The sequence below is a fragment of the Notamacropus eugenii genome, chromosome 6 (genome assembly GCF_028372415.1).
Source record: "Notamacropus eugenii isolate mMacEug1 chromosome 6, mMacEug1.pri_v2, whole genome shotgun sequence".
NCBI classification, from domain to species: Eukaryota; Metazoa; Chordata; class Mammalia; order Diprotodontia; family Macropodidae; genus Notamacropus; species Notamacropus eugenii.
The window spans coordinates 381,063,881-381,076,799 of NC_092877.1; the positions used below are offsets into that span (position 1 = coordinate 381,063,881).

The 12,919-nt window shown below is 40.3% G+C and overlaps 1 protein-coding gene across 7 annotated transcripts in view; it reads left to right on the forward strand.

The window, feature by feature from the left end:
* Positions 1-12,919, forward strand: part of TPRG1 (tumor protein p63 regulated 1) — a 290,596-nt gene that overhangs the window by 84,120 nt on the left and 193,557 nt on the right. For 4 of the 7 annotated variants that reach the window (XM_072618840.1, XM_072618836.1, XM_072618842.1 and 1 more), the window contains one exon: positions 9,214-9,279. The exons of the other annotated variants lie outside the window; for them this stretch is intronic. The gene's annotated coding sequence lies outside the window, so the exon portion shown is untranslated. The remainder of the gene's footprint in view (positions 1-9,213; positions 9,280-12,919) is intronic. 7 annotated transcript variants of the gene reach the window in all.

Sequence of the window (12,919 nt, forward strand, 5' to 3'; positions counted from 1 at the left end):
CCACACGGAAGACAGAACCAAAACATTTATTTAGACACCAGAAAGCCAAATCCATCATAGTAACAAGGACATCTATACACAATAACAAGGTAGAGGGCAACACCAGCCCCAAGACTTCCTCTGTTATGTTTTCCACAAACCAGGTTCCTTAAACAAATCACAAGCCGGCTGCCTTAAACAAAATCACACACAAACTCTTTCACTCATGCTAGCCAGCTACCTGCTTGCCTGCACCCTTCCTAACTCTGACTGCTCTCTTACTTCCTCTAAGCTGTAGTCTAGCTGCACCTCTTCCTCTTCCACCCATTCAGCAAGTTCATCCCACCACATGATCCCTGTGACTCAGACTTCCCTGTAACCCAGGCAGGTTACATAGGCTTATTAATGAATGGGAAAGATCTTCCCATTTAAATTACTATCACAATACTCTAAGCTTAAACTTTCTTTTTGTTTTTTATATGTAGCTATGGAAGAATATACCACAGTTTTAGGGGAGAAATGTTTCTCACTAACTTTTTTCTTCTTTTTCACCTTAGGAAATATCTATGCTAAATGCAAATAGAGTCTATTCGCCCATGCTCAATTGGAATTATGCTGTTAGGGGTTCATGGGTGACAGTAAACATCAACACATTGATTACATGTATAAACATGAGAGGGGAGGAGTGATGATGCTAGTGCTGGTTGGGGCAGTAGCTCAGAGTGGGTACTACAATCAGATACTTCATTATTTTGTCAATTCAGTTGATGATTTTCCAATGTCTCTGAAGAGATATGTAATGGATTTAGCACACATATAAACTAGAAACTACTCAACAGCCAAAATGTGAACAATATTACTAAAAGAATGTATGATCAGAAAACACAAAATATGATCTCTTTGTAATGAAAGTGAGGGATAATTAATCAATGGATAGCCTTATGCTGGTAAATAATATGCATTTAATAAAATACTTGCTGATTGCTTAATTAGCAACCCATTTGTCCCATTGGTATCAAGGCAATGTTAAGAGATGAAAAGCAAGACATACAAAATATTGGGTGGAACATGTTAAAAAAAAAAACTAGAGAATTTGGGACCAGTTACACAACTTAGGCAGGACTTTTGCTGTCCATGTGAGATGGAACCTGATGAGATCCCACTGAAGACCTTTATGAAGATATAAGAGAAAGTGCTCTAATCACCTCTTCTTAGAGAATTGCAATTTAAAACAACTCTTCAGATACCATCTCACACTAATGAATTTGGCTAATATGACCCCCCCAAAAGGAAAATGATTAATACTGAAGAGGGGCATATTGGGACACAAATGCAGTGTTGGTGGAGTTGTGAATTGATCCACCATTTTGAATAGCAATTGTCCTAGGGTAACCAAACTGTGCATCCCCTTTGATCTAGCCATATCACTATGATCCCAAAGAGATCAAAGAAAAGGGAAAGGAACCCATGTGTGCAAAAAATTATTTAACTCTACTCATGGTAGTGAAATATTGGAAGTTAAGGGATGCGCATCAATTGAGGTATGACTGAACAAGCTGTGGCATATGAATATAAATGTGAAACTATTGTACTGTAAGAAATAATTAACAGGCAGGTTTCAGAAAAACCTGAAAGACTTGTACACACTGATACAAAGTGAAATGAGCACAACCAGGAAAACATTGTATATAGGAACAACATCATGTGATGATCATCTATGAATGACCCAGCTCTTCTCAGTGACATAATGATCTAAGACAAATACAAAAGATTCATGAAGGAAAATGCTATTCATACCCAGATAATAAACTTATGGATTTTGAAAGCAGATTGAAGCATTTTTTTTACTTTATTCTTCTTAATTTTTTTTCTTTTGATCTACTTCTTCTTCCACAACTGTGATGAATATGGAAATATGTCCCTGTTCTTAAGAAAGTTATTTGGAAGAAAAGACAGTGGCCTGATCCAAAGTTGCCATTTGTTAATTATGTGACTATGTACAAGTTCCTTTATCTGTCTGAACCTCAGTTTTCTCATCAGTATTGAGGGATTTGGACTCAATTATCCCTAAGGCTCCTTCCAGCTCTGTCTGTGATCTTACTATCCTAAATTGACTGATGGGTCTTAGCTTAGCCCTTTTCTGCTGGCATGATCTTGTCTAAGTCACTCCATTGCACTTGACATCATTTTTTTCCATCTGTAAAGAGAGGAGGTTATTCTAGATGGTCTCTGAGCTCCCTTCTAGCTCTAGAAACACAATCTTTTGATGAGTCCCTTCCTATCTGTGTGGCATACTTCCTTCATCTGGAAGATGGAAGAATTAAACTAGATGATTTCTGAGGTCCTATCTAGCTATATGTCTGTAACCCTTTGACTTTGAGATTGAATTTCTGTGTAATTTTCAACTAAGGATGGAAAAGGTCAATTTTCACTTGCTCTTTTACTTTTCTTCTCCTTCTCCTTCCACGTTGTTGCTGCTGTTATTGTCCTTAGGAAGAAATGTCAGCTCCTCACACAGCCTCGATCACTGCTTCCTCAGCATGCTTCCAAAGCAGGTCAGTGGTGGTCCGTGTGGGATTAAACTCATAGACTACATTTGAAGGTCCATTGGAGATATTGAGCTGGGAAAAGAAGCCCCTTTGGTGTAAAGTGCATTATTGAGACATTTAATGTGTCAAGATGATGGGATTCATTTATTCAGGAGATATTCGGCCATGTATCAGGCACTGTAACCCTAGGGCAGGTCTCCTTTGCTGGGTCCCATGCAGACCATGCCCTCTAACCATCAGTGTCTTTCCAAGCTCTGTCCTGGGCCTTTTTCTCTTTTCCCTGTTCATGATCTCATCAGTTCTTGTGGGTTTAATTACCTTCCCTATGCTGATGACCCTTAAATTTACTTATCCTGTCCCAAACTATTTGTTGTTGTTCAGATGTTTTAGTCATATCTGACTCTTCCTGACTTCCTTCTCCAGCTCATTTTACAGGCGAGGAAACTGAGTCAAACAAGGCTAAATGACTTGTCCAAGGCCACAAAGTTTGTTAGAGTCTGAGATCAGATTTGAACTCAGGAAAATGGGTTTTCCTGATTTAAGGCACAGCACTCTGTCCACTGTGCCACCAAATTAGATGTCCAGTAGGTATCTGAAGTTTATTATGTGTAAAATGGACTCCTTATGATCCCCCTGCAACCTTCCCTGTCCTATCTTACCTATTACTATAGAGGGAAAAACCATCCTCCCATTCCCTCAAACTCACAACCTAGGAGTCATCCTGGACTCCTCACTATCCCTAACTCCCTCCCCCTCCCACATCCAAATTGTTGCCAAGACCTGTATATTTTTTCTTTGCAATATCCCTCCATGCATCCCTCTGCTCCTGTGACACTGCTGGGGTAGGGAGGCTGTCTACCTCAAGTCTCTCCTCACTCCAATCCATCCTCCATTCACAAAAGTGATTTTCTTTAAAGCACGTCTATCCCTATACTCTATAAACTCCAATAGCTCCCTATTACCTGCAAGATCAAATACAAAAGGCTTTGTTTGGCAACTATAGCCCTTCATAGCATTGCTCCTTCCCACTTTTTCTTAATACCTTGCTCTTTGGCAGGAATTCATTGATTCAGTGACACTGGTCTCCTGGCTGCTCCATGAACAAGACCGACCATGTCTTGATTCTCATCATTTTCTGTGCCTTGTTGCCATGACTGCAATATTCTTGGTGCTCTTCTCTGAGTACTGTCCTCTCTGGTTCCCTTTAAGAGCCAACTCAAATTCGACTTTCTACAGCAAGTCTTTCCTAACCTTTTAAAATTCCAGGGTCGTTCTTCTTCACTATTTCTCATTTATTCTACAATTATGTGCGCACGCGCACGTGTGTGTGTGTGTGTGTGTGTGTGTGTGTGTGTGTGCAGCTTACCTCCCCCATTAGGTTGTAAAGGTCTTCTTGCAGCTTTTTGTATCCCCAGTACTTATCACAATGGTGATATATTACAGATGCCTAAAAAAATGTTCATTGATTGATTAAAACTAAGCCAATCTTCCCCTTCCCCCATTCAATGTGTTACAAGTTCTTGTAGAATTCCATATCTATATTCAGATTACCAGGATGGGTCTTTGTGATCCTTTGTGAGCCCTTTTCTGCCCCAAGGCCTGAGGACAAGATTTGGAGTCTGCCATTCACATCTTTGTTTTCTAATCCAGATTTTGGATTTCATCATGCCAATGATCCTTTAGCAGGGCCCTAGATTGCTCTGTCAAGTCCAGAGTGACAGAATTTATTCATATTCCAGGAGATCAGTGACTTACTTGCCTCTGTATGAAGGAAGATATTCAGTTCTGTTAGGAATTATCTGAAGCCCAAGGCAGGTGGCTAGGCATCTTCCCTCAGATCCTTATCCAAATGGGACAAAAGAGGTCTATTATGCATGAAGAACACATGAGCTGGTGGCTTTGCTCCCTTGTTCTGGGATTTCCTAATGGTGCATATATCAAAGATTCAAAATCTTTTTTACCAATATTTTGATAATTGCTTTTTCAATACAAATTCTTTCTTTTGGAGTTCAATGCATTCATCCAGAGGACCAAAAACACAATTGTACATGCTACAAAATGAAAAAGCAAAGCAAAGCAAACACAACTTGACTTCCCTCCTTGAAGCTAAACCCTGCCTTAGCCTTATTGGCTAGACTTCCTTCTCGGTTTTCCTCATTGTGACGAGCCGTACCTTGTCAATGGGTAGCTGGTGAGGGTTGAACCACCCTTGTCCTCAACCTCTCCCTGTCCTAGTGACTTCATTGTAGGACAGTGGTCATTCGGAGGAGGATAGCAGCTTTGTTCAGGGATGGAACTGTGGTGAGGTCTTAAAACATGTGGAAGGAAAGAAAGAAGGAGGAAGGGAGTGGTGAAACATAGAAGGGAAAGAGCAATGGAAGAAGGAAGGAAGAAGGAGGAGTGGAAAGGATGATAGGAGAAGGGAGAACAGAGGCTGGCATGAAGGAAGGAAGGAATTGCACGTCAGTACTTATTTCTACTCTAATGTTCTATGGCCTCTTGAGAAAGTTATTCCCTCTATTCCTGTTTTTCTTTTTTCTCTTAAAAATGTCTTATCAAAACCAATTCCTATTATCCTCAAAAGGATATAAAGGCCTCATCTAAAGGGGCTCATCCAATCACTCTCAAAGAATGGCCTTGTATCCTTGCCTTTATCTTCAGAGGAGACTCAGTGGCCTCCTTTGGTGAGAAAGTTAATGTTGGTGACCTTCGTGTGGGCCTTCAGCCAGTCTTGCTCCTCTCTTCCCAGCAAGGACAACATTCCCTGGGCTGTCACACTGCCTGACATACCTCTTTTGTCATCTTACCCCAAACCCTCCTACTATAAGTCTTTTTTCCCTGTTGACAGTGGAAACAGGGAGCAGCTGTTCACTGTCACTCCTACAATATCCCTTCATATACATCAGGACAACAATTGAGTGTCCACCCCCGCTCCTCCTAGTTTTCTTCACTGCAGGCTAAATAAAACCATTTCCTGGAATATTGCCTTATAGGGTTGATTCCCCCAGTCCTATTTTGATGGCTCTGTAGGACCTCCAGCTTCTCTAGGGGATGCTTTCATCAGTGTCTCCAAATAGAGTGTGCTAATGAACAAGTGACTGAGGAGGAGGAGGAGGATGAATGGAGGCTTTTTTCTTACATTCTTTTATTCCCTGAGATGATGCTGACTGTTGCCAATGACAGCACAATGATTCAGACTGAATTTCTAGTCTGCAGTGGGAAATGTGATGGATGAAGGCTCAGAGGACCTGGGTTTGAATCCAGTTTCAGTCACTTGTTCCTGTGTGAACCTGAGTAGGCCACTTAATATAATTTGGGCCTCAATATTGTTCATCTATAAAATAAGAGAACTGGTTTCTCTACCTTGCCAGGTGTCTTTCATCTCTGAATCTATGATTTTCCCTCCAGAAGAGAGAGGGCTGGAGAAAATCATTTACACATAGAGAGTGAAATTGGGTCACCCAATGTGTAACTCATACTACTGACACTGAGAGAGTGATAGGCACTCGTCATCCATTCAGTATCGGTGGTCCACAGTCACAGACCCTGGAAGCAGATATGACTTCCACAACATCCTCAGTATCCTGTTGCAGCCCTTCTCTGCCCACCTGCCAAACTTCTCTTCTCCAGGATAGAGTGTCTTATTTGCTTCATCTATTCCCTCTAGGCTTTGTTTTATAGGGAAAGAAATTGAAGTTGATGCTACAGGACGGTTTTCATTTTGCCTTTGTACCCTCAGCCCACAGCACAGAGCTGTGGATGAAGTAGGTGTTTAATAAATGTTCATTCTTTTCCTTAGGGCAGTCAGGTGGCATGGAAAATAGAGTACCACTCCTGGAGTAAGGAAGACCTGAGTTCATATCTTGCCTCAGATACTTGCTAGCTGTGTGACCCTGAGCTAGTCACTTAACCCTATTTCCTCAGTTTCCTCATCTGTAAAATTATCTGGAGAAGGAAATGACAAATTATTCCAGTATCTTTGCCAAAAAAATAAAAACAAAATAAAACAAAACAAAATACGGTCATGAGGAGTTAGATACAACTCAGAAATGACTGAACAACAACTACTCCTTTCTTAGCCCCAGTTTCAGGGCTTTACAGAAGAGATTCTATGTGATGGGTTTTGGGTCCTTTAATCCATTGCCACCTTGGTCAAAATCGTAAGCTGCTGTATGTGTGTGCGTGTATGTGTGTGTGTGTGTGTGTGTGTGTGTGTGTGTGTGTGTGTGTGTGTGTGTGTAAATCTAAGTTCACTGAGTATGAAGGGCATTCCATTTTACCAAACATCAGACTTGCTCCTAGATATAAGTGAAGAGTGTGACAGGGGGAAAATCTGTGACTTGCTCAGAGCAGGAAGTGAATTTGGCTTTCCTTATAGCTCCAGTGTTTAGCACAGTGTCTGGTCCATAGCAGGTACTTAATAAATAATTTTTTTTTACTTGGCTTGACTTGATCCTCAAGCCCTCCATTCAAGTTCTTTTCCTCATCTAAGATGTTAACACAGGAAATATAATTTACACACACCAGCTATTGGATGCAGGGCCCACCTAAATTCTGGAAGATGCATTGATTGCTTCTAGGATACCAGGATGGAGAACTTCAGGATCATCAAGGCCAAGACTTTCCTTTGATACATGGGGAGGATGTAGACTTTTTCTCTTCTTTCATCAGCACTGAGAAAGTAGGAGGGGAGAGATATAATGAGGAAAGTGATGTATAATACAGACATTTATTTGAAGTTTGGGGGAAAAAAACCTATCTGCAAAGGCAAGCAATAAATAGCATTTTTTGGTCAAAGTTGTAGAATATATTTTAAGGACACTCATGGCATCAGAGTCGGCTCTCAGCCTTACTACTGTAGCTGTGTGATCTTGATTGAGGTCTCTGAATCTCACTTTCTCCACTGTTAAAATGAGGATAGAGTTGGAACTACAAATTCCTTGGCATAGGTAACTCCCAGTTACCCAGAACAGTTACCTACCCAGGTGAGGCAACTTCCTCTATTAAAGGAAGTCAATATGATAACTTTTCAGTTGTATCCAATTATTCATGACCCCATGTAGCACCAATGCAACATTCACAGCTCCTCTGATGGCTATGAACATCCCGGTGCAATTCTGAATTGCAAAATACCACAGATTCTCACCATGGAAGACAGAGCCAAAACATTTATTCAGGGACCAGAAAGCCAAATCTATCATAGTAAGAAAAATCTACACACAATAATAATGCAGAGAATACCATCTTTGCCAAATCTTCCCCCTGCTAGGCTTCCCACCAACCTGCTCCATTAAGCAAATCACAAACAGGCCCCCTTAAACAAAATCACAAACAAGTTCTTTCACTCATGCTAGCCAGCAGCCTGCTTGCCTGCATCCTTGCTAGCTATGACTATGCTCTCTATGACTACACTACACTATGACCAATTTCCTCTCAGCTCTGCTCTAGTTCTGCCTCTTCCTGTTCCACCCATTCAGCAAACTCCTCCCACGACAGGTTCCAGGAGACTCAGACTAGGTGGGTCATATGGGAATATTAATGAATGGGAAAGATCTCCTCATTTCAATTGCATTACACCCCATTTGAAGTTTTCTTGGCAAAGATGGAAAAGTATGCCATTTCCTTTTCTAGGTCATTTTTACAGATGAAGACACTAAGGCAAACTGAGTTAAGTGACTTGCCCAGAGACACAGAGCTAATAATTATCTGAGGCCAGATTTGAACTCAAGGAGACGAATCTTACTGATTCCAAGTCCAGTGTTCTACGAACTATGTTGCTAACTAGCCGCCTCAAAATTCTCTATTCTTAGGGAGTTACCTAAAGCACTGAAACTTGCCCAGAGTCTCAAAGTACGGATGTATCATAAGGGAAAACCCAGATCATCCTGGGTTCAAGTTTAGCTCTTTATCCAGACTGTCAACATCAGACTGTGCCAGACTGTTACCTATCTGTAAAATGATTATAAATATACTTCCTACTTGTCAAGGTGAAGAGATTTGTCAACTAGTAAGTGCTTTATAAATATGATCTATTGATGTTTCAGCATTATAATTCAAAATTGTTATTTTTTTGATGAAGTGAACTAGAACTCTGGCTTTTTAGCAGGGAATGTCTCATCAATGGTGTTAATTGTCCAAATGATGTGCATTGGACCATACTTCTCAGAATCATAGGGAAAAATGAGAAAGATGGCAGTTCTCCGTATAGACTTAGATTTCGTTTGCCTTGGCATCTACTGCCTGACACCTGTGGACTGTGATGTTGGAAAGCAGTGTGGTGTAATAGATGAATAAGATGACCAACTCAGAATCATCAAATAAACAAAACAACCTGGACTTGTATTATACGTCAAACACTTACAAGTTGTGTGATCTTAGTTAAATTTCTCATTTGAAAAAGATCATAATATGAACCTTAAAGTGCTACATACATATGCTATATTCATTATTTGATACGGCTTTACATGACCTTTGGTGTATTAATATCCTTCTCAGGACCTCAGTTTCCTTTCCTGTTAAATAAGGGGGTTGGGTGTGGTTATCTCTTAGGTCCCATTGAATTCAGCATCTATGATTCTATGACACCTATGCTAACTCACTTAATCTTTCTGTGAGGCCCAAGGAAAAATTGCAGGGTTATTTTGTTATATTTCTTAATTTCCTTCATTTGACTTTTTGATCTCAGGATAATTTGTCAAAACAAGGTAGAGGGATGAGTTCTGGTGTCCATGGTGCTGATCTTTCCCTAGATGTAAGTATATCAGAGAGCCACAATCCCTCTTTCACGAGATGCATATAAATGCACAAATACACATATATACACACAAACATACACAAACACACACATATATACATGCATGTATGCATAATAGACATATACCATATTCATATATATGTTACAAAAATCTTGTGTGTACATAAACCTGTATGTGTATTTATACATATGTTCATATCTATTTGTGTGTATATGTGTGTGTGTGTGTGTGTGTGTGAGTGATCTATGTCATCTGGCTACCTAGTTCTCTATCAGCATTGCCCAATGTCTTATGCATATCTATGTATGCATGTATACTCAGAGGTAAAACAACATAGACAGGAAATTGAATAAAGTCTGCAGTCCACAGGAGTCCTTGAGTCCTCCTTCCAAACTGACACTGAACCATTAATGATGCTTTTTCAGTTTAGTCCCTGAACCAGGTCTGAATCTCCCCAACAGATCCAGTGTCTAGCCCACATAGCCCCATTCTGTGCAAAAGAATGCAGATAGACTGTCAATTGCCTTAGTGCCATGGAAGAATACTTCATCTGCAGCAACCCCTAGACTAGTCACCTTGTCAATAAGGGAAAGAAGCTAGTGTGGCATGGCCTGTTCTTGAAGAAGCATGCTGGTTCTTTGTAATCATTTCAGCTTTTTATAAACATGTGTTCTCTAACTATCACTTAAGAAACGCTAGAATTTGCCTAGAAATAAGAGTAAATCCCCTAGCTTGTAATATACAGTCTTTACTCTTTCCCTTTCTTTCTCTTTTTTTGAAATTGATTAAACATTTGCCCTTTCTCCAGTCCTGCAGAAAATTTCCCATTCTCAAAAATCTTTCAAAGGCCACTGGCTATGCCTCAGCAGTAGATCTGGGAGTTCTTTCAGTACACTGTGATGTAGTTAATATAGGTCTGGTGCCTTGAACTCATTAAAGGCAGTTCGATGTACTATTACAAGTTTAGTTTCTTAGGTATACTTATCTTAGTGTATGTGAGCAAATCTGTATGTGTATGTACACACTATTACGAGAGCGGTGTAAGTAGGTGGTATTTGAGCAATTGATTCTTCCCCCTACCCTTTGCATTATTTTTTTTTTTGTGGTCACAGAAAATGAGCAGATAGTGAAAAACAGCTGTAACGACTCAGCCACACCAGACATCACTTTGTTATGTCTGAAAAGGCATTTCTTTGGTTGAATTTGAAAGGCAATATGCTGGTTACATCAAAATTGTCTATGCTCCTTCTAACCAGCATGAGTTCACAAGCTCTGCCTAAGTCCAGAATGGGAGCAATTGTGTGGAGTGTAATACTTCGACCCAAGGTCAACAAAGAAGAGGCTATTGCTTTCCCCTTCATCATCATCCTTCATCATCATGCTTGGCCTCTGATAGTAAAACTAGGCAGAATTCTCTGTCAAGTAGATGGAGGGAATGGGGAGCCTTGGGAGACTTGAGGATGAATGAAAAGAATTCAAAGTGCCCCTTGGTGAGTAGCATAGTGAATTAATTAAGAAAATGCAAAAGTATTGCCTTGCATCAGTGAGGGCCCAATTGAGATTTTGCAACATAAATTTGCTATGGACTAAGTCAGTATGGTTTTGTGATTTTCTCCATCTTCATTCAGCAGCCCATGTGTAGGGGTGAAAGGGGCAGATGGTGGGAGTTAGTCAAATCTGAGCATTGGCAGGACAATATCACAGATAAAATAAGTAAATGAGGGACTCACGAGAAGAGGACAGTACTCTTTGAACACTACATTCCATAGCTTGTCTCCGTCCCTTTACACAGCCTTACCCTCGTGGTTGTAGTAGTAGTAGCAGTAGCAGCAGTAGTAGTAGTACTAATGGAGTGATAGTAGTAGTGCTGGTGGTGGTAACAAAATAAAACAGTAGCAGCAGCTAGAATTTATATAGAGTTTTAAGTTTTACAAAGCACTTTATAAATATTTTATTTGGTCCTCACAACAACCCTGGAGAAGTTTATTTCTTCATTTTATGGAGGAGAAAACTGAGGAAGACAGGGGCTAATTGAATTGCTCAGGGTCTCACAGATATTATATCTCTGAGACAAATTGGAAAATGGATCTTTCTCATTCCAGGTCCAGCACTGCCCATGGTTTCACCTTTACTGTTCCTCTCCATCACCATCTTGTAGAATATCTAGCTTCTTTCAAAGCACAGATCAGGCACCATCTCCTACAGGAAGCCTTTCCCAACCTCACCGTTATTGCCTATTACTCTATATCTAACTGATATGCATTTGTATTTGCTTGTCTGTTTAAATGTAGGTTACCCCAATTGGATGGAAGTGACTCAAGGGTTAGGACTGCCTTATTGTTTTGTCTTTCTAATTCAAATATCTAGCACTATGCCTGGTGCATATTTGTTGTTGTTCAGGTAACTCTGACTCTTCAAGACCCTATTTGGAATTTTATTGGCAGAGATACCAGAGCGGTTTGCCATTTCCTTCTTTAGCTCATTTTACAGATGAGGAACCTGAGGCAAATAGGATTAAGTGACTAGCTCAGGGTCACACAGCTAATAAGTATCTCAGATCAGATTTGAGCATATGAAGAGTCATCTTCCTGACTCTAGACCACTATACAACCTAGCTGCCCTGAGCTGGTGCACAGTATTGGTGGGCCCTTGACTTGAGATTTCTAGTTCCTTTGTTTATTAGTCATGCTTTCTACATTTGAACGTCAGTGTTTGTGCTTATGGGTTTCATGACTTCTTTCTTGACTTTTGTGTCCTCTGACCTGGATGTCTAAACTGTCATTCTTCTGTTCCTTCTTACATTCTCATTGTTTTCTCTCTCTCACTTGCTGAACATACCCAGGCAGTTTTCTCCTTCCCCTTCTATTTCTCTTTAAAGCTCCTTTGTTTATATTTATAGGACTTTAAGCAGATACAATTTTACCCATTCTTGTTAGGTGCTAACTTATCCCCAGTCAATAAAGATTCTCATATTTGGAGCTGTGGAAGGAACCTGAGAGTGAGAATGACACATAAGGCAAAGATTAGGAGGTGAGTATGTTCTTGTAAAGATGGAGTTGCAGTGGAGTTGTAGGTAAGGGGAGCCTATGTTAAAATATCTAGTGAGAGATGGCATATTGCAACAATGGATGCACTTGGTTGGGATGTAGAGTGAATGAAGGCAAGGAATGTGGGGGCGAGGGGAAGACTTGAAAACTCTAATGGAATCCTACTGTGAAGGGTGTTAATTGCCAGGCTAGGGAGTTTGCAATTTAACCTAAATGCAATTGGGAGCTATTAGATGTGTTGGGGAGAGGGAAGGGGTGGTGCCATATACATTTTTCTTTAAATACAAGGCAGTATTTTGACAATGCAATGGAGGATTGACTGGAGAGGGGAGGGGCTAGAAGTAAAGATCAGGTAGGAAGCTATTGTCATAGTTCCCAGGAGAACTGAGAAGGGGTGTGCGTGTGGTGGCTGAGTTGAGAGAAAAAGAGAGATTCAATTCGGTTCAACAACCATTTATGAAAAAAGAGTAAGGAATGTTTTGGAGATAAAATTGATTGATATAAAACAATCAGTAAACTATTGGAGTGTAACATCTGTTGTGTTTACTTAGGAGATAATATCCCTCCCCTTTCCACAAGCATTGCAGGT